The sequence below is a fragment of the Chiloscyllium plagiosum genome, unplaced genomic scaffold, assembly GCF_037043375.1.
Source record: "Chiloscyllium plagiosum isolate Xiang-an unplaced genomic scaffold, Cpla_swu_hap1 HiC_scaffold_11, whole genome shotgun sequence".
NCBI classification, from domain to species: Eukaryota; Metazoa; Chordata; class Chondrichthyes; order Orectolobiformes; family Hemiscylliidae; genus Chiloscyllium; species Chiloscyllium plagiosum.
This window is the reverse complement of record NW_028270149.1, coordinates 66,747,789-66,769,169: the sequence shown is the minus strand read 5'-3', so window position 1 is coordinate 66,769,169 and position 21,381 is coordinate 66,747,789.

Here is a 21,381-nt window from a genome sequence, read left to right as displayed (position 1 = left end):
CATTACCCTATTTAAATATTTTCTCTAATTTTCTATGTATCCATTCCACTTTACCCTACACCCTTCAATGCAACAAAAACAGAATTTGCTGAAAAATCTCAGCAGGTCTAGCAGCATCTGTGATGAGAAAGTAGAGCTAATGTTTTGGATTTAGTCACCCTTTTTCAGAACTGATGGTAGAGAGGAAAAGGTTGATATTAATTCAGAAAATGGGATGGGAAGAATGCGGAGTGTAAAAGATGGATGGGGATAGAACCCAATGAGAGAAAAATAGTTGAACAGATAAGAGTGGTTAAAGGTCAGTCTGAGAGAATTAATAGCTGTTAATGGGGACTATAGGTAGCTGACAATACCTTGTGTGTGGCAGCAGCCCATGTGTTGAGAAGGCTTAGTGTGGCAGGGTTGGGGTAAGAACATAGTCTCAAGCCCTAAAATTCTTAAAATTGAAATTGTCAGAAAGCTTTAGAGTTCCTTAGTGGAAAATTAGGTATGGTTCTTCCAGCACTGCAGCAAGCCTGAGACAGAGATGTCGACCAGGGAACAGGGTGATGTGTTGAAATGGCAGGCAACTGGAAGCTCAGGGACTTTTAGGCCGTCAGAACGTAAATATTCCGCAAAGTGGTCACCCAGCCTACAGTTCATTTCCCCCAATGTAGAGGGGACCACATCGTGAGTAGCATGTACAGTAGACTAGATCGTGTAAAAACAATGACTGCAGATGCTGGAAACCAGATTCTGGATCAGTGGTGCTGGAAGAGCACAGCACTGATCCTAGATCGTGAAAAGTGCAGGTATTTCATTGCTTCACCTAGAATGTGTGTTTGGGGCCTTGGATGGTGAGGAGGCAGGAAGTAAATGGGTGAGTGATCCACCTTCTGTGGTTGCACAGGAAGCTGCTATGAGGCTGTGGGTGGGAGGGAGTGGAGGTATGGGATGGAGGGGCGGTGGTTGGGAGTGAAGGAGGAGTGGACCAGATGTCCCAGAGGGAACAGTTCCTGTGGAGGGCAGACAATGGAAGGAAGAGGAATATGTGTCTGGAGACAGAGGAAAAGCCTACTAATGATCATATGGATGTTGATGCTGGTGGTATGGTAGATGAGAACAAGAGGGATCTTATCGCTGTTGTAGGAGGGAAGAGACTGGGGTGAGTTCAAGGCAGTTTTCTTTTTAAATGGAAGGATATGTAGTGATTTGCTACTGACTTCTTCTGACTTGGGGCCATTCCTTTACAGGTGTATTGAAATCATCAAAGAACTAGCTTTGTTTACTGATTTAAGATTTCTAGCCATTAAACTTTGGCCATGCAACCAGCTTTAAGTTTCCAATTAGCCATACAAACAAATCATGCTCTGGGCATTAGACAGCAATATGCTTCTGACCTTATAAAATGGTGCATCATCCTACTTACCATTTAAAAATGTCACCAGAGACCAACATAAATATTAGATTTATGTTAAGAGTGAAATAATGAATTGAGTTCACAGAAGTGTATGTGCATTTGGTGTAAACTCCACAAGAGGATTGGACTTGTCATAGGGAATGTAAATTCCTCTGCTTAAGATATATATACATAGTCAACGCTTAGCTCTTCCAGTATTGATCTTCTTGTAAAAGTTTTCCTCTTATATGCATGCACACGTGGACAGTCTGCAACCTTTTAAATCATCAATGGCATTTAAAATCCTTTGTGCAGTCCTTTGTGTGGTGCTGCTGGCTGCGTCATCTCGTTCAGCTGATCTGAGGTGAAAAGAGACTGAGCAGTACAATATCGTTGAAAAATCTTAAAAATGGCAAAGGAAGATACGGTACTAAAAGCGACCACTTTGCGAAGGGTTTATTTGATGTTACAGGTTTATTTTAATTCTGTAAATGGTAGAGATTCATTCACATCAGCACACAAAGTAAAGGCCAGTCCGACTCATTAATAACTGGAAAGGGAAGAATGAACTTGATGCCCATTTGTGATTTGCAGTTTTTATAAAGTCATGTTTTAAATTGAAAATGACTTTATTCATTGAGTGGACTGAAACTATTGTTGGGTTTTAGAAACTGAACAGCAGTGTTTATTGTGACTTAAAACAGCAATTTATAAGATGGCTGAATATTTACATATCTGTACTCTCAAAACTCCAAAACCAAGAGATTGGAGTCAGCCTATACAGGAACAAGAAAATTGGAGACACCTATCTTCAAATGAGTCTCTCTCTCTCTCTCTCTCTCTCTCTCTCTCTCTCTCTCTCTCTCTCTCTCTCTCTCTCTCTCTCTCTCACACCTTCTCCTTCTCCTTCCCACGCACAGTGGTTAGCACTGCTGCCTCACAGCGCCAGAAACACGGGTTCAATTCCCGCCTCAGGCGACTGACTGTGTGGAGTTTGCACATTCTCCCTGTGACTGCGTGGGTTTCCTCCGGGTGCTCCGGTTTCCTCCTACAGTCCAAAGATGTGCAGGTCAGGTGAAGTGGCCATGCTAAATTGCCCGTAGTGTTAGGTAGGGGGTAAATGTTGGGGAATGGGTGGGTTGCGCTTCGGCGGGTCGGTGTGGACTTGTTGGGCCAAAGGGTCTGTTTCCACACTGTAATCTAATCTCTCTCTCTCTGTCACTCACTCACACGCATACACAGACCCCACCCGGTCTCCCTCTCTCACCCATTCTCTCTCGCTGGTCCTGCTCTACCATCATCACTGCCTTCTTCAGGAGACCAGTACTTTCATGTTAAGGAGCAAGTCTTGTCTTCTCCCACAGGCTTTGCTCTCTGACCTGCTCCTATCTTCCTCACATCCGCCAGGCTGCTTGACATACCATTTCCTTGCAGTTGCTCAGCAACTCTGAGCAACTTACCCTTCATAGTGACACTCAGATATCCAATTTCTTTCCCCATTTTGGCCTCCCAGCAGACACCCCACTTCCTTTTAGCCACTCCCAGTGCTCAGGCCTCTGGCTGAATGAAGTTATATGTAGCTCCTCAGCACACTGCAGTTCCAATCAGTCATACAGCTGAACAGCATGGAAACAGACCTTTCAATCCAGCTCATCCATGCCAACCAGATATCCTGAATTAATCTAGTCCATTTGCCAGTATTTGGCACATATCCCTCTAAATCTTTTCTATTGCTACACCCACCCAGATGCCTTTTAAATGCTGTAATTGTACCCACCTCCATCACTACTTCTGGCAGCTTATTCCAGGCAGTCATCACCCTCTGCATGAAAAGGTTGCCCCTCAGATACCTTTTTATTCTCTCTGCCTCACCTTAAACCTATGTCCTCTGGTTTTTGATTGCCCTCCCCTGGGGAAAAAAGACCTGGCTATTTACCCTATTCATGCCCCTCCATTTATTTTTAAGGAGTGTGGATGGAGTGAACAGTGACATTCGGTCTCCCACGTTTGCTGCTGATTGGACTCATTAATATCTGTTGTTAGGTTGGGGAGTGGAGGGTATAGCAAGCCACATTTGCTGTGGAACATTCTACCTGGTGTTTCTGCATTTCAGGATCCAGGTATCTGGAATGACTGCATAACGTGTGCTGCTATGGTCACAGTCTGTGTCAGCTCTGACTGCTGTGCTAACAGGATTTGTGCATGCATGGAGAAGAAGTCTCTTTTATTGTTTTTGCTGTTATTTTATTGCTGTTGATACTCTGAAGGCTACATGGGATGATTAGTGTTATCCTGTGCCATGAAAATCCTGCAATGAAAGCAAAGCTGACCGCCCTGGCTGTCTGACTGCTGCCATCCAGTAGGAAATTAAGAAGTAAGTGAGCCTCAGAAAGAGAGCACTGGTAACCTCCTGTACATGTGTGCAATCAGGTATGAGATTCTATAGAGGTCCCCAGGAGTTCCCTGAAATGATCTATTGGCATTGAAGTTGAAGTGTCTTTGGGATGGGATTACTTGAACACTGTTGATTCTTCTTAGCTTGTTCAGATGTGCCTTTTCACACATGCGTGATCATCCGGCCTGGATTGATTCCACATCTCCTTGACATATCTTCCTGGGCATGTCATCTCCTTCCTCTCTTGAATTAAGTGGACCGTACTTCTCAGGACTTGATGGAGAGCCGGTAGTTTATTCCAGTTGGACAGAGACAGTGGGTGGGATCTTGCTGAGGAGTTGTGGTCTCGTCTGCTCACCACAAAACCAAACTTCTGTGCTGCCTCTTTCCAGGAAGGCCACCAGACAGGCAGCATGGAGTGAGGGTGAGCAGGGTATTTGGTAGCAAAGGAAGAAGAGGGTGGTTCCTAATAGGCCCCACATTCCTGATAGCTCATCCTTCAATCGGGCAGTGTGTTTTTTACATACCTCTGCCCTCACCTTCCACAGAGGCTTCAGCTGCATTAATACCAGCTGACTTGGGGCATGACCTCCCCATTAATTTGCCAGATAAGGGTATGAATTGGCAGTGAGATGGTTGGTTGACTATAGGCCATTGCTTTCACCTAGAACTTGGCAATGGCATAATTGAAATCTGCCACTTCTGCACCTCTGCCAAAAATTGAGTCGAGTTAAATGTCTTATCTTCCAAGCTTTGCCACCAGCGAGAGCAGAAGATTTTCAATGCCTGGTGTTACCTTGGCATTGGCAGCTGTCAAATTTTATCTTGGTGCTTCATTCCCCAGAGCTGCTCTTGTCACAATCAGAGACACCGAGATGGGAATGTCAGGAACAAAAGGTAACGGTGATTAAAAGGAATTTAAGATCTAAAGTTGAACTAATCATCCAGAGAATGAGGTCAAATCTCACCATGATATTTTTATTAAAAAATGATTTTCTTTGTTTTAGGAATTGAAATGCTGAACCTAGCAGCATGGTGATTCAGTGATTAGCACTGCTGCCTCACAGCGCCAGGGATCCGTGTTCAATTCCAGCCTCGAGTGACCGTCTGTGTGGAGTTTGCACATTCTCCCCGTGTCTGTGTGGGTTTCCTCCGGGTGCTCTGGTTTCCTCCCACCGTCCAAAGATGTGCAGGTCAGGTGGACTGGCCATGCTAAAATTGCCCATTGTGGTAGGTGCATTAGTCAGGGATAAAATGTAGGGAATGGGTCTGGATGGGTTATTCTTCAGAGGTTCGATGTGGACTTATTGGGCCGAAGGGTCTGTTTCCATACTGTAGGGAATCAAATTTAATCAACCTGGCACCAGTAAAAGTAGCGTTGTTAAACTGTGACAAAATTTCCAAAGTTTCAGGAACATCCTTTTTTAAGGAAGCAAATTTGTCTTTCTTACCTGGTCTAGTCTACATGTTACTTTGTAGTGGAACTGGGAATACTTTCCAGGTAATTATGTAAGGTAGAAAACATTGTGTCTGTTTCAGAAAGGTCAAACAATTAGTTTTCAGTATGTTAACACATTGCTTGGGTTTTCCAATGGTGAGGTAACTGTTTCTGAAGCGTAGAATCAGAGTTGCGCATGGGCATCCTGCGGAATCCTCACTTTAGTGCATTCCGAAGGAATTGCCTGGGAAATTGAAGATTCCATTGGTAATTCCCCTGCATCTAGAACTGTCCAAAGGTATCCATTCAGTATTGGGACTTTGGAGGGTCCCCTAAAGTTAAGTAAATAGTTACTTCGGAAAAGTTAGTCTAGTAAATGCCTAATCTAACCCCTGAGTAACTATACAACTGAGTCTCCACCTTGCATTACATCCCCTTAAAACCCAGACCTTCAGCCAATGCAGCTCTCCTCCCAGGAACTGACCCCCTTCCTTGGTACCTGTCTTGACAAGCCCCCTCTATACTATGGACCAGACACTCCCTGACCCACTGTTGGACAGGACGCCCCTCCCATATGCCAGACCCAAACCCCCCTCCCTTGCTCCCAGACCTGACTTCCTTTCACCTGCTGATTGAATACAACTCTCACCCGCTTCCTCTGATCTGGAGCCAACATACCCCCTTGAACCCCTGAGATCCTGTGGCCCTCCTACTCCAGACCAACATCCCGTTCCCCTTTCTTGGACCTGATTCATGCCCATCCCCAGAGCCTTGGACACCAGCAACGCCTCTGGGACTCAACACCCAACTCAGAGTCCATACCAACACACTACCTCCCCCACCAGCCCCAACCCTTCAACCAATCACACCAGACTCAATATTTCCTGCCCTCCCTGCCCTACCCTCTACAGTACATCACATAACTGGAGCCCTTGCCGCATTGTGACTTATCCACCTGGTATCCTACCCAGCTGCTAACCTGACCTTCCTTGTACCCTCCATCATTGCCCTTTGACCCACAGCAGTTGTCAAAGTGGCTGTTTGTGATTCTGGATTTTTACATTTCAGAGTACAGTGGCTGACTGCTGTGCATAAGGGGTATGGTTTACCTTCCATCTGAGTGGTCTATGTTACGAGGGACCTGTCAGACTGAAAGTGCAGCTCTGCATTTCTGGAAAAAGCCCTGACTGGAATCTCCCCTCAGAAATTTGGAAATTTATCGTGGCATAAGAACAGAAGGAGTAGAATGATTGACACTCCTCAGAAACATGTCTCATAGGATTATAAGGGGAGCACAGCAGCTGGATTGGCATTGAATTGCTCTAATAAGGAGTTGGCACCTTCTTTGATAAATGCCTATGGTTCCTGCTACTAGAACTGCTTTGGCAGTATGTAGCTAGCAGCCTCTGGTGTTTCAGTGCTTTTGCCAAAGATCCAAGTTTCATTTTGATATGAAGAGTGAGCCAGTAGCAGGCACAGATCACATGTTGGCAATGTTTAAAAGGTCTAATTATTTGGCTGATTAGTGACACTAAAATAAGAAAAGAAAGACTGGAACTTGTATCGGGGTTTTCAGCTTCTGCTTCTATTATAGAGACAAAAAAACTGCAGATGCTGGAATCCAAAGTAGACAGGCCAGAGGCTGGAGGAACACAACAAGCCAGGCAACCTAAACTCCACACTCACCCCAGTCCTGGAGCCGGGGCTGACCAGACCTCCCAGTCACTACCCATTTTAATTGCCCCAACCACTCCCTTTCCGACATGACCATCCTTGGCCTCCTCCATTGCCAAGCCAATCCACAGCGCCTGTTGGATATCTTCCACCTGTGCACCCTACATTCCGGAGAACTCAACACAGTTCTCCAATTTCAAATTTCCCTTCCCTTCCCAACCCCTCCCCATTTCCTCCCTTCCACTGCTCCCAGCTACCAGCCAGATTCATTCCACCCATCGACCAACCACGTCATACCCTCTACCTATCTTCACCTATCCCCACTTCACCACCCTGCCTCCACCACCCACTTTATCTGCAGCTGCCCCAAAACCACCCACTGTTCTGAAGAAGGGTTACACCCGAAACGTTGACTTCTGCACCTTCTGATGCTGCCTGGCTTGCTGTGTTCTCCCAGCCTCCTGCCTGTCTACTCTGCTTCTATTATGTCAGCATTACAGGCAAATATCCTTATTCTGACTGCACTGTTATATATGTTGCACTGGCCAAACCTGCTGAAATGGTAATAATCAGAATAGAAATGCAAATGAGAAGAATTGAAAGATGAATTTTGAAAATTTTAAAATAATGAGACTGAACATATTTCTTTGGTCCCCTGCTGTTTGTTGGATTCTTCTTGGGAAGAAAGATTGTTGGTACACTATCTCAGAAACAAATAATCTTTGTAGTTTGTCTGTATGGCAACTACTTATTTTGTCATAAAGAAACCAGGTATTTACTTGTGTCAGTTTTCACTAGTCCAATCCACAGTTTATGGAAAATGCTCACTCTATTTTTCTCTACCCTCTGCTATATTGATTCTCATTCAAGAACTTCGATCAAGGGTGTGACACTGGTGTGTTTCCCAGTCTGATTTGTGCAGTATAATGCAGGATGTCTATGGATTGCTTCAACCTTATTTGTATCGCTCACCAAATCAGGACTCCATGCATTATTTGCATACTCCTCCGAAATTCCTTTAGCATTTTTCAAATTCCAAATTTCTTTAAACAATAAAGAAGTTAGGGGTTATGGTGAGCGGGTGGAAAAATGGAGCTGTGTCCATCAGCCATGATCTTATTGAAAAGTGGAGTAGACCTACCCCCTACTCCGACTTGTTATGTTTTTGAACACTCCCTGATTAGATAAATGAATGTTTGGTAAGCTAGAACTCTGATTTTTTTTTTGTTGCAACAGCAAAAGTTCTTCCTTAGAAATCAAAGGACCCTGTTTGCCATGGATATTAGCTGATGTGGAATTTCCATTCAATATTTATTTCTAAGATGAATTTCTAGACATGGTTGTGTTGGACATTTTTGTTTATAGAGCCTAAAGCTACCATTGGCAGGATTCATTTTGTTGCTGATGCCCATGTCATGGCATTTTGTTTGGCATTGAGTATCATTGCCAATTGGTCATTGCTATTTTTGCAATTTCAAATGATCATTTTGTAGTTTATTGATATGATTTTAAATTTTCCCTAATGCATTAACAATCTAGTCATTAGAAAATACTCACACGCTGTCTTCAGTCCTATCGCAGCAGCTAATGGAAATTAAGTTTAATTAAATTCAGTTCTGAGGAATGGTCACTCGACCCGAAACATTAACTCTGATTTCTCTCCACAGGTGTTGCCAGACCTGCTGAGCTTTCCTGGAAATTTCTGTTTTTGTTTCTGATTTACAGCATCCAGAGCTCTTTCAGTTTAAGTTTATGAAATCTGGAATTAAAGCTATTCTCCATCACTGGTGATCATGAAACTTTCATCGGTTTGTCATGAAAATCCAATGTGATTAACTAATGTCAGTTCAGAGGAGGAAATTTGCAATCCTTGCCTATATGCATCACTAAAGACAACAATCTAGTAACCTCTGAGCTGATTTCTGAAATAACCTAGCAAACTCCTTTTGTAAAAAATCAATTGGAAATGGACAACAGACGTTGGACATTTATGACACTGTGTCCACATCCCATGAAAGGATTTAAAAAATGTGGGACACACACATTTTAGTGTTGAGAGTTTAATTACTGAGCCAAGGGCTATACTATTAGCAAATACACTCAAAGTCACCAGAGTTAATCCTTTTCAAGATTCACAAATACAAAAAGGCTGTCAATACTCCTGTAGTGTAACTTAGCCATCTCATCTCTTGTATATTACCATGTCATACCGAATCCACTTTTGATTGCTGTCATGTGTCATTTTTTGGAGGCTTGGATGAGGACAGGTGGTTTACCTATTTAAGAAAAAAAGTCCCAATTTTCTATCACTTAAATCTATCACCCTGCAGCCAGGGCCATAAACAGTTTTATGATGCAAATTCATATTGTATATAGTGGTTTGATTCCATCGCACAGGTATAAGTATAAAGTGCTTTATTTTCAAACAAGACAATTTTATTCTAAATCTATTAAATTGAGTTATCAACATTCTGAACATCATGTGAATGAAGGCTGGTCATGGAAATGTTTGGAATCTCATTCTGGTGCAATAGGGTGTGATTAGTGGTATTCCTGAATATTGTAAAAGGAATTCTACCTCAGGAGAGCTGCTGAACATATACAAAAGTATCTGTCATAGTGCTGTTGAATCACATTGAACTCATGCCTGGATCTGCAGAGCTCCAGATAAGATATTTCTCTTGCTATCCTCAGAATGTAGTTAGGGTCAATAATGCCTATTAATGTTATCCAAATCAATGTGGACCTCATGTTGTTATTATGACCACTGCCTGACTTGTAGCAAAGTATGGAACTAGACCTTATTTTTATTTAAGAAATGTTGAATTTTACAGCCATTTTTATCACATTTCAATTTTTTTCCCACCACATTGGATGTTTTATCCTTAAAACTCTTTACTCTCCTGTTGTGTTTGCTTTGGTTTCACCCATCATGCCATCTGACTTTCAAAGGTTCTTTCCCAAGTTTCTGATAAAATAAACTGGACTTGCGTAGGAAACATATAAACATCAATCCACTGGAAAGGGTAATTGTTCTTTTTTTTTTTCATACACATTGGTATATATTTTGAATGAGAATGTTCTTATTTACTTCCCAAACGTACAGGTTTACTTCAGGAAAGCAACACATCCAATAGAAATTAATTTTAATGGGAAAGATAGAACAATGAAAAATTAGATGTTAAAAGATTTGAGGTTTCATTTTATAAATGAAGACTCACTGAACTGTGTATGAGCAGAACTGACAGGCTCATCTGTGTTGTAAATTTTAACATGTGTGAGTACTGAGCTAATATCAGCTCTAGGGCAACAGACATCAATAAATGTGTAACCATCTTGCTTCAAAGAATGTTTTCTATCTTGTTGTTCAATGACTGAGGTATCTTATTGTTATATGCTATATATTAAAAAAAAAAGTGGCTCCCAAGAGCCCATATGTTTGCCACAATTAAAACAGTTTGGCTTCATAAAGACATGTCTGTTGTGTGCACGTTTCTGGTCTGCAATGTCCTAGATACTATTTTGGTGAGGGCTTTAGCAATTGTACAGAGAGCCTCTGCTAGAAATATACAGAGTAGGGACTGTTACCTTGATTCCAGTGCTGTCACTTTAGGGATTATAGAATCATAGATCCCCTACAGAGTGGAAGCAGGACTCTGGGTCAATTGAGTCCACTCTGCTCCTCTGAAGACCGTCCCACCCAGATGTACACTCCCTCCATCTCACCCACTCTTGGTCACTATAGGCAATTTAGCATGGCCAATCTGCCTAACCTGCATATCTTTGGACTGTGGGAGGAAACCAGAGCACCCGGAGGGTACTCACACAGACACGGGGAGAATGTGTAAACTCCACACAGCTAGTCGCCCGAGGCTGGAATAGAACTGGATTCCTGTTCCTGTAAGGAATCAGTACTAGCCACTGTGCCACCCCAAATCCACACAAGGGTGAAATCGATCCTTGGCGCTGTGAGGCAACAGTGCTAACCACTCAGCCACCGTGCTGCCATCCAATGAGGAAGCCTCAGTAACAGGCTGAGATGGCACTTCTGAAGGAAGATAATTGAAAATGAGTCAGCTTTGCCTTTTGCACCAAGGTATTGGGCTCTCCCATCATTGAGAATATCTCTGAGGGCCCCTTGCAACAACTTCTGATGCTGCCATAGGAGTGTTCACTCCGTTGATTGCCAGGGTCTGTTTGGCTCTGAACCATCAAAAAAACCTTGTTCAACCTTTTTAAGGGCATCTGAGTATGGATCTAGCCCTCCTTCACACTGTGGCCTCAGGTAACAGTGGCGTTACTGAGCTTGCCACATTGAAAACATTTTCGTCGGAAAACATGCTCAGGGAGGCCAACACCATCCTTAACTAGATGATGGTTGTGAATGCCTCCTTGTAATTGACTGTCAGTACATTCCCTCTGTAGTCCCAACACTTCCCTGCTTGGGTCAGTCCTGCCTTTGATCCGGTGACAGGACCAATAAATTCCCTGGTAACATCCTGAATTTGCTGATGACAATTTAATGTCTCCCCCAGGAATACACCTATTCTTTGCTTGTTCCACCTCGTGTTCAGCATGGAGAAGTACTGACTGCTTAGCCCAGGATGGGCTGGGCTTGGTGTTTAGTAGGTGGTAATCGGCAAGCAGCTCTTTCACCTGTGTTTGACTCTGGAATGGCATCAGGTCCATGTTGAGCAGTCAACGGTCGCTTCCCCCTGACTGTAAAGATCTGTGCCACCACCTCTAGTGGACATATGCAGGGTTGATAATGCAGCTGTCTGGGATATTAGCAGAAAGATATGATTTGGTGACTGTGACTTATTGGGCTGATGTTTGGGACAGCTCTCACAGTTTGGACATGGATCACAGGATGACACCGATGGCAAATTTGCAAGATAACTGCTAAGGGTGTGCATTTGTCACTTCCAGGGCCTATTCAGGTCAAAGTCATCTCATTTTTATTTTCATTTGACTTTTCTGTAGTGGTTTGATCTGACTCAATGGCTTGCTAGGCCATTTGAGAGATCAGTACAGACTTGATCACATTGCTGTGGGTTGGGAGTTACTTGTAGGCCACAACAGATCAGGAAGGCAACATTCCTTCTGCAAATTAATGGATTTTTAGTACAATCCTGTAACTCCATGGTCACCACAGTTAAGATAAGCCTTTCTATTCCAGAATTATTAGTTAATAGAATTTTAAATTCCCCAGCTACAGTGGTGTCACTGGCCTTGACCATTTATATAAAGTAATTGAAATGAATCCAAGTCCTTTGGGCTTGACTTCTGGTATTGGTCATGGCTAACTGCTCTCAGTGCCTCTGCACAGCTTGTCAGGAGGGACTCTTGGCTTCTGAGCAGAAAATCTCTCTCCTCCTCTCCACCTGCTCCAGCACCATGGCTTATTATCTTCAGAAAATTATAAAATGCCATCTCTCCCTCTCCCTGTGTTTTTCCCATTATCTATTCTTCTTCCTGCTCAGGCTCTCTTCTGCAAATGCTTCCAGAATTTCTAAGAGATATAGACTGGCTTTAAGCCACACTAGTCTCATACAGCCTCCTGATATGTGCAGTCAATCAAAAGTGCATTTAGCAGTGTCTTGGGCAGCATCAGGGAAAATGAGTAAGCAGTATGAAGTTGGCAGTGATCAAATTTTGCCCCTCCTGTTTGAAGTGTTTAGGAGTTTATTTAGTTAACAATTAAATTAAATCATCTCGATGGATCATTTTTTAAGTGAGGATGCTAAGATTTTTCTCATGGGATTAAGTGGCCTAAATTAAATCCTGAAGACTGAGTCATTGGTTTTGGTATCATTTCAGAGTGTGGTGCATATTTTCTCTGAAACATGAAAATATTATAGCGATCCTGCCTCAAGTTCCTAGAGTTACAGAAATCTACAGCACGGAGAAGGACACTCAACCCCTTGTATCTGCATATGTCAAAAACAACCATCTCGCTATTCTAATTCCAGCTGTTGGTGCCCATAACCTTGTATGCTTTGGCATCGCAAGTGCACATCTAAACCCTCCTTAAATGTTGAGGCTTGAAGCCTCTATCACCCTTATGTGCAGTGAGTTACACATTCCCTCCAATCTCTCAATAAAAACTGTTTTGCCTCCCTTCCTCTAAACCTTCTGCCCCTTTTACTTAAATAACATTATTCTGGGGTTCTAGTCTAGTCACATTATTACTAAGCTACCAGTTTCCCTATTGTGAATCTATGTTAAATGAGAGCTTCAGATTCTAGCAAGGGGTTCAGAAGGTTTTGCTTGTGATAAATGTGCAAAATGTTCAGCACTATTTATTTTCTTTTGTGTCTTTTTGATTGACAAACTGGAATCAAGGCTGAGGCCCACATTGAAGAGGATGAAAAGAACTGTTAAGAAAATGGAACAGTTTGAAACTGTGGTAGTTAAGCTTGGGTTTTCAAAGAATGATTGCTGTTTGAAAGGAGATGATTCGATGAAAACAGTCAAGGGTTTTCACATTAATGGCCTTGGAAAAAGAATGAAACGAAACACAATAGCTAATTCTTACTTTTTTTGGCTTAGTCCGAGTTGCATTGTGCTTTTTGGAGGGTTTTTCAACACTAGGCCTAACTGAGTTCTCTCGCCATATCTTGGAGAAAGTGGGACTGCAGATGCTGAAGAGTCCGATTTCGAGAAGTGTGGTGCTGGAAAAGCACAGCGGATCAGGCAGCATCAGAGGAACAGGAGAGTTGATGTTTCATTCATAAACTCTTTTTCAGGAAGGGCCAATGAAGGGTTTATGCCCGAAATGTTGATTCTCTTACTCCTCTGATTCTGCCTGACTGCTGTGCTTTTCCAGTGCCACATTTCTCAACTCTTGCCATATCTTACCAAACTCAACTAGTTGATTACCTACCACACCTCACCGGTGTCTTTATGTTTGATTCTGATCCATATTAACTTGTGCCACTCGCAGTACAACTAACTAACCATGAAAATCCTGGCATTCACCAACATTCCCTCATGCCGCACCTCCTTTAGAAACCAGCTGTGCACCAAGTTCCTCACATTTCCCCTGGATGTGGAAGATGGGTACATCAGTGCCCTGCTGTGGAAGCCCCTCTGTTCATGGTGGGCCAGAGGCAGGACTTTGTCTTCCAAGACCAGTTATCAAGGCTACGACACCATACCATGCCAGCCTGGTCCAAAGTTGCCACCCAGAGTAATGCAGCCTCAGCCACCTGGAGGAATGCCTAGCACTGTAGGAAAATGACTAATGACTGTGATAACCTTAACAAGGTACATGTGGAAAAACTAACTAATCTCCTGTTGGAACTCATTGCCTCTTACCAATTGCATGCCCAGTTTGAACTCATCACCTGAGCCCGATCTCAAGCAGACCTATCCCCTTTCTGCTGTCCTGACTCCTCCCTCACTTTTTTGCATTGCCAATAACAGGGTTTGCATGGAAGTATCTAATCAGCTGTATGACTGCTTTACTGGTGGAAGTTGATAATTAAAAACAAAAAGAAAGTCAATGATTTGGTAGTGGCAAAGTTGTTCGGTTATGCAATAATGCTTCCAAATATAATTTTGTAAAAGCAGACCTGTGGTCTTCTCCCCATGTCCCTACTTCACCTTCACTTTTAATGGTTTACTCAGCCCTTTGTCTGTACGTATTTAATAGGCTATATGGATGATTACTGCGGGTTAGTAGTTAAAGGCAAAGAAAATTGAAGTCATGGTCATTCTGGGAGTGGGAAAGTAGCTCAGTTGTACAAGGTGGGCACTTCTAAATATGAATAAAAACAGCTTAAAAAGAAAGTCACAATGATTTGGTGATGTGGGGAAAAACTGTTCAACTGTGTATAAAAACATATTCTGTATGAAAAATGAAAATTAAAGCAGATGAAGGGATGGGTCTACAAAACTGTCTGGCCTGGGTTGACACCAGCTCCTTTATGCCACAAGTAGTGGTTCTGTTTTAGTGTTCAAGAAATGATGCTCCTTTCCGATTGCACTCCCTAAGTTATTACAATGACCTTCTTCATTCCACCAATGTAAGTGCGAGCATTTTCTTCCTGATAACTGATTCTCACTCAAGCTCTGCTACTAGACCCACCTCCCAAAAAGGCTCATACACTGCCAGTTTAATCAATGTGTCCAACATCTTCCCTTCTTCGTTGTCACCCACCTAAACCTCCAACACCACTATGCCTGCGTACTTCAGTGCTGCCGACTGGCTTGGGACACTTTCCCCCATCATCACCAAAACTAACTCGGTCTTGCCACCCACTTTCATCTCCCTAAATACCCACCTCTCTCTCATTCCAGGAATAAAGAAATACACAATGGGGCAGAAAGCAGAACTGAATGGGGCAAAATGTGTGCTGAGCTCCTCACTCCTTATGTGAACAGCACCCTGACTCTGACAAGGGTGGTTGACCATTTCCACATCTGGGGGCTGGTGTCAGAAGTTGCCTTTGACTTGTTGTGCTGGGACATGAGCGGTGGCTATTCCTCCATGACTTGACTGAGACCTGCTGACAACAGTGACAAGTTTCCTTCCTTTGTGTGAGTGCCAACAGCAAGGCAAGTCATATGAGCCATAACAAAGTCATAACTTTGGTTGTCGGAGTAACGTAACAAAAAGATAAGGCAGGGGACAGATGCTGCTTACACAAAGTGAATATATGCCATTACAGCAAGCAACAGGGCAGCCTCGGCCAGTCCCTGAGCTGGGTGTGTGTCTCTGAGTGTAAAGTGTCCTCACTGCAACATTGTAATAGTAATTACCAGTGTAGCCAGTGGTCAGACTTCTCCACTTCCTGATGCTGCCTGGCTTGCTGTATGTCTAATGAGGATTCTAAGAAGCTGGTACATAATAGATGCCACTGTTTATGGATGTCGGGTAGATGTGGCCAGTGCCCATAGAGCATAGATGTCAGTGCCCAGTTTCCAACATAGCAATCCTTTGGAGCAAGCAACAAATTGAATTTGCCAGGTTCCGGTTTCCATATTGAGGTTGCTCAATATCCAGCTTCTTCCGTGCATTTGGTAAAGGAGAAAGCTGATTACAAATGAGGTGAGTTGGACCAGCGCCAAGGTGTCAAACAGGTAATAATTGGCAACTCACCTCTGCTGAGTGAGAAACCTTACTACTTGCAGGAAAATACCCTTAAATGCTGCAAGTTGCTCCTGATGTCGAAGCCAGCTTTGCCACACTTCTAATCCAATTCTGCCTCACACACCTCATTGTTGCTCCAACCCCTATAAGATTCCACCCATTGATTTATACTGTACATTTCACAACATTAGAATGTCCTGAATCACTCAGCCGAATAAGCACTTTTACAATTCAATCATTGTTGTGATCGCACAAACTGCAATGAGTTAATCACCAGATAATCAATATTCGTGAGGAAGGTTGAGGGAGAAACATTTGTTGAGATGCTGGAGAGATTGCTGCTGCTCCTCTTCAGAACAGCATCATGAAATTCTCTACATATAAAGCCAGCAGGTCTTAGTTTATTGTCTCATCCAAAAAAAAGTCAGTACTGCCAATAGTCCAGGACTCCCTCAGTATTGCACAGGAGTTTCAGCTGGGTTACGTGCTGAGATTTCTGCAGTGTGTGTTACTGTTTGAGCCATGCCTGACATCTCCGTCAATATAAACAAGAAAGCCTGTTATTATTTTCTTCTGAGAGTCCACAGTTTTCTTTTCCAAAACCATTATATGTTTTTTACAGACACAGGCTTTGTTCCAGAATGGGGGTGAAGGTCTATATTTTTTCCACACAGCATATGCAAAAAAGATAAACTACATTCAGTTGACTTTAATTTGACTCTTAAATTAGTTTTCCTGTATTTTCATGGAAATCACTTTCTGCAAATAAATCCATGCAACACAATATTCTAATCAATACTCATAATGAACGGCAAATCAGTGGAAATTCTTTTAGCAAATGCTGTGGGAAGAGTTAAATAAATGATGCTATTAGTGTATGATGATTTTAATCACCAGAATGCATGCTAATGACACAAGGTCATGTAGGACTTCAAAAGACAGAGCACATTAGAATTTATTTAATTGCGGCTCATTGAGACTAGAATTTTATTTTCCAAATTAAAAACACAGCGGCAGATGATTTTAAAAGAGTGTAATATTGTTTGGGGAAAAAGTGATTGGTCTTAATGTGCCAACACTAGCCGAGGATTTTTTTTTGAAGAAAATGAATACTTGCCTCTTACAATATTCAGCTTAGAGAAATATAGCACTTTTCCCTATGCTATGCATTAATTGTATAATGAATCATGTTAGCAAGCTGGAGTCTCTATTTGAATACAGTGTCTGGCTCCATTTCAAGTGAAGATCTATATTTACACTAGAGTGGAGTGAATCTTTTCCTTGAAACATACACTACATCACTCCACAGAGTGTAGAATAGAGCATGATTCATGAATCTTGGTCGTGTAAATTGTTGTTTACTTTATATTAATTTAATATTACTGTGGGCAACATCTACATTCAAAGGTCTAAATATAGGGAAGAGTTTTGCTCACAATTGCTATTAGCTGGCATTGTGTCCAAACTTATTGAAAGAAAATGCAGTCAATACAGCACAACCCATTTGTAAGAAGTACATGACTGAACACAAAGAGTACTGAGATAATTGCCATCTTACTTAGCTAACAGCAAAGACCATTCTGAGATTACAGATTGTGGTTTACGAGATTTTCCTTTTGTGTTAGAGATATGTAGCTGCAAATATTTAGTTTTATTTAGGGTATAATTAAGACTGCTTTACAACATTGTTGAATAAGTGAACATTTTGCAGTTTACAATGAATTCTGTTTAATGGTTGATGATGAAACTGGAAATGGGTTGGTGATGAGGGTAGTGATTTTTCTTTTGCACAACAAATCAGATGAAAACTAAAAACAATACAAGGAACAGAACACAGACCAGAATATGCTCAAATTCTTGGTTAACAACTTCAGAAGGAGATTGGCCAAATTTCTTAATGGGTATGAAATGAACAAAACATGAACTGTTGCTATCAAAATCTTCAGCTAAGAAGAAAGTGCATGTAGCACAGCAGGAAAGATTTGTGCTTCAGATATCAGAAACCTTTCCCTTTTATAAAAAAAAAATAGTTTATGCCTCTATTCTTCCAAGCAAATTACATAACCTTATATATTCCCATATTGTATTCTTTCTGTCACTTCGTTACCCATTCTCCTAGCCTGTCCAAATGCTTCTGCAGCCTTCCTGCATCCTGAATACTCCTTCCCTCCATCTATTTTTGTGCCATGTGCAAATGTAACAAGACCGTTAATGTATGCCATGAATAGTTGTGGTCCCAACACTCACCCCTGTGAAGCTCCACTAGTCACTGGCTACCACCCTGATAATGACCATTTACTCCCACTTTCTGCCTTGTGTGTGTCTGTCAGCCAATCCCTCATCCATTGCCCAGTACCTTGCCTCTAACACAATGGGCTCTTATCTGATTTAGGCATCTGTAAGGCACCTTTATCAAAGGCCTTTATCAAATAGACCACATCCACTGGCTGTCCTTTGTCTATCTTGCTCATTGTTTCCTCAAAGAATTTGAACAGACTTGTCAGGCATGACTTTCCATTGACAAAGCTGTGCTGACTCAGCCCTATTTTATCATGCATTTCCAAGTACTCTGCAATCGCATCCTCAATGGACACACAAAATCTTACCAACAACTACAGTTAGGCTAACTGACCTATAGTATCCTGCCTCCCACATTTCTATAACAGGGCCAATGCATCTGCAATCTCATCAGCTACCTCCTTCAGAACTCTGGCATGCAGTCTATCTAGTCTGGGTGATATATCCACCTTCAAACCTTTCAGCTTCCCAACACCTTCTCCTTAGCAATGGCTACATCACTCGCCTCTGCATCTTGACTCACTTGAAGTTCTGATATGCTGCTAGTGTCTTCCACTGTGAAAACAAATGCAAAGTAACTATTCCGTTACTCCACCATGTTCTCCATTACTAATTCTCCAATGTCTACTCAGTTCCCTCTGTTAACTTTTTAGATACCTAAAAATACTTTTGCAATCTTCCTTTATATTACTAGATTGATTACTGTACTATTTCATCATCTCTCCCCTTATTGCTACTTTTTAAAGTTATCCTCTGCTGGCTTTTTAAAGGCTTTCCAATCCTTTTGGATTCCCATTCATCTTCACTGCATTGGATGCTTTTCTTTTGTTTTTATGCTGTCCCTGACTTCCCTTGTCAACCATAGTTGCCTCCTCCTCCCCTTAATATGCTGCTTTGTTTTGAGGTGTATTTCTGCCCTGCCTTCTGAGTAACCCCAAGAAATCCCTGCCATTGCTGCTTCACTGTCTTCCCTGCTAGACTGCCCTTCCAATCAACTCTGGTCAGCTCCTCTCTCATGTCTTTTATCATTACCTTTACTTAATTCTAATACTGTTACATCTGATTCCAGCTTCTCCCTCTCAAACTAAAGGGTGAATTCAAGCATATTACTGCTCCATATACTACAGTCTCTACTGAGGGTTTCCTTCCCCATAAGTTCCCTAATCTGCCTTCTATATCATTAAATCCAGTATTTCCTCTCTCTCGAGCTGTTCCCAAAAACCATCTCCAAGGCATTCCAAAAATTCCTTTCCTTGAGATCCGTGACCGACCTGATTTTTGCAATCCACCTGCACATCGAAGACGCCATGATTGTTATAATAGTGCTTTTGCTTAGGTGCCTTTTGTGTCCCCTAGTTTTTATATTCATCCCCACATTCTGACTATTGCCAGGAGGTCTGCACATAACTCCTATCAGGGTTTTTTTGTGGTTCCTCTACTCTATCCATACAGATTCTAAGTCTTCTGACTCTATATCACTTCGTACTATTGATATCATTTCATTTACTAAAAAGCCAACCTTGCCCTCTCTGCCCATCTGCTTTAACTTTCAATAGGACATGTATCCTTGGATATTTAATTCCAAGCCTTGATCCCCTTACAGCCCTGTCTCGGTAATGTCTAGCTAACTTCAATCTGTGCTGTAAGCTCATTTTCCTTGCTCCATATGCTGCGTGCATTGAAGTACAGTATCTTCAGTCCTACATTGACTGCCACCATGTTCTCATAGAAGTTCCCTCATCTTCTGCGCCTGAAGTTAGATTCTTGAGCTTTTCAACACTCAGTCCTATTACTTTTTCTGGAAGCTTCAACTTCTGTTTGAGTCCTCCTTGTTTTTAACTTTTTCCCACAATTTTCATTCAGCTTGAAGCCTTGTCCAGAGCCCAGTTGTGTGATTTGTCAGGACTCTGGTGCCAGCATAATTCAGATGGAGCCCGTCCCATTGGAACAGCTCCCTCCTTCCCCAGTACAGGTGCCAATGTCCCATGAATTCGAATAGGTTTCTCTCGCACCAATCTTTGACCCACACAGTTAATTTTTAGTCTTGTTTACCCTGTGCCAATTTGTTCATGGCTTAGACAGTAATCCAGAGGCTATTATATTTTGTTGGTTCACTTTTTAATTTAGCTGCTCATATTCCTTCAGCAGAACCTCTTTCATCTTCCTACCTATAATGTTGTAACTAGTGGACCAAGAGAACCGGATCTTTCCCTCCCACTCCAGGTGCATCTGCAACCCAGATGAGATATCCTGAAGCTGGGCACCAGACACGTCTTTGGGATTCTTGATCCTGACCACAGGGAACAGTGTCTATTTCCCTGACTATGCTATCACCAATTACAACTACATTCCTCTTTTCTCCTACTCTTCTGAATGGCTGCCTGTACGACAGTGCTCTGGTCAGTTTCCTTATCCTCCCTACAGCCCACATTCTCATCCAAACAGGGAGGAAGAATCTCAAACCCATTAGACAAGCTCAAGGGCTGAGGTTCCTTCAGCACTACCTCCTGAATCTCTGTACCTGCCTCACTTTTAGTCACACCCTCCTGTCACTAACCACTGACCAAATTTGAAGCAGTTACTCTAAGGGGTATGACTGCTTCCTGAAACATAGCATCCAAGTAACTCTTCCCCTCCCTGATGTATTGCAGTGTTCGAAGCTCAGGGTCCAGCTCATCAACTCTGAGCCAGAGATCCTCAAGCAACCAACACTTGTAACAGATGTGGTCACAATGACCACAATTGGTTCCACCAACTATCACATCATGTAGGTACAACAAACTGCCTGGCCTGGCATCTCTATATTAATAACTTAGTTCTTAATTTAATTTAAAAACTTTTGCACTGGTGTTTTAGTTTGTAACCTGTAAATATTTACCCTTCAATCTGAAAGTAACTTAGCTACTAATTTGACTATCTATTCTATCACCATGCAATGAACATACAATTTCCCTGAGTTATCATTCTTTTGTGCTGGCCCCCAACTCTGGGCTTCAATTTATCCTGTTTTAAAAAGAAATACATACTATAAACCAAAACTAAGGAAGCTAAGGTTGCTTTGATCCCTTTTGCATCACATTTCCTTATTATCTCCACATTCT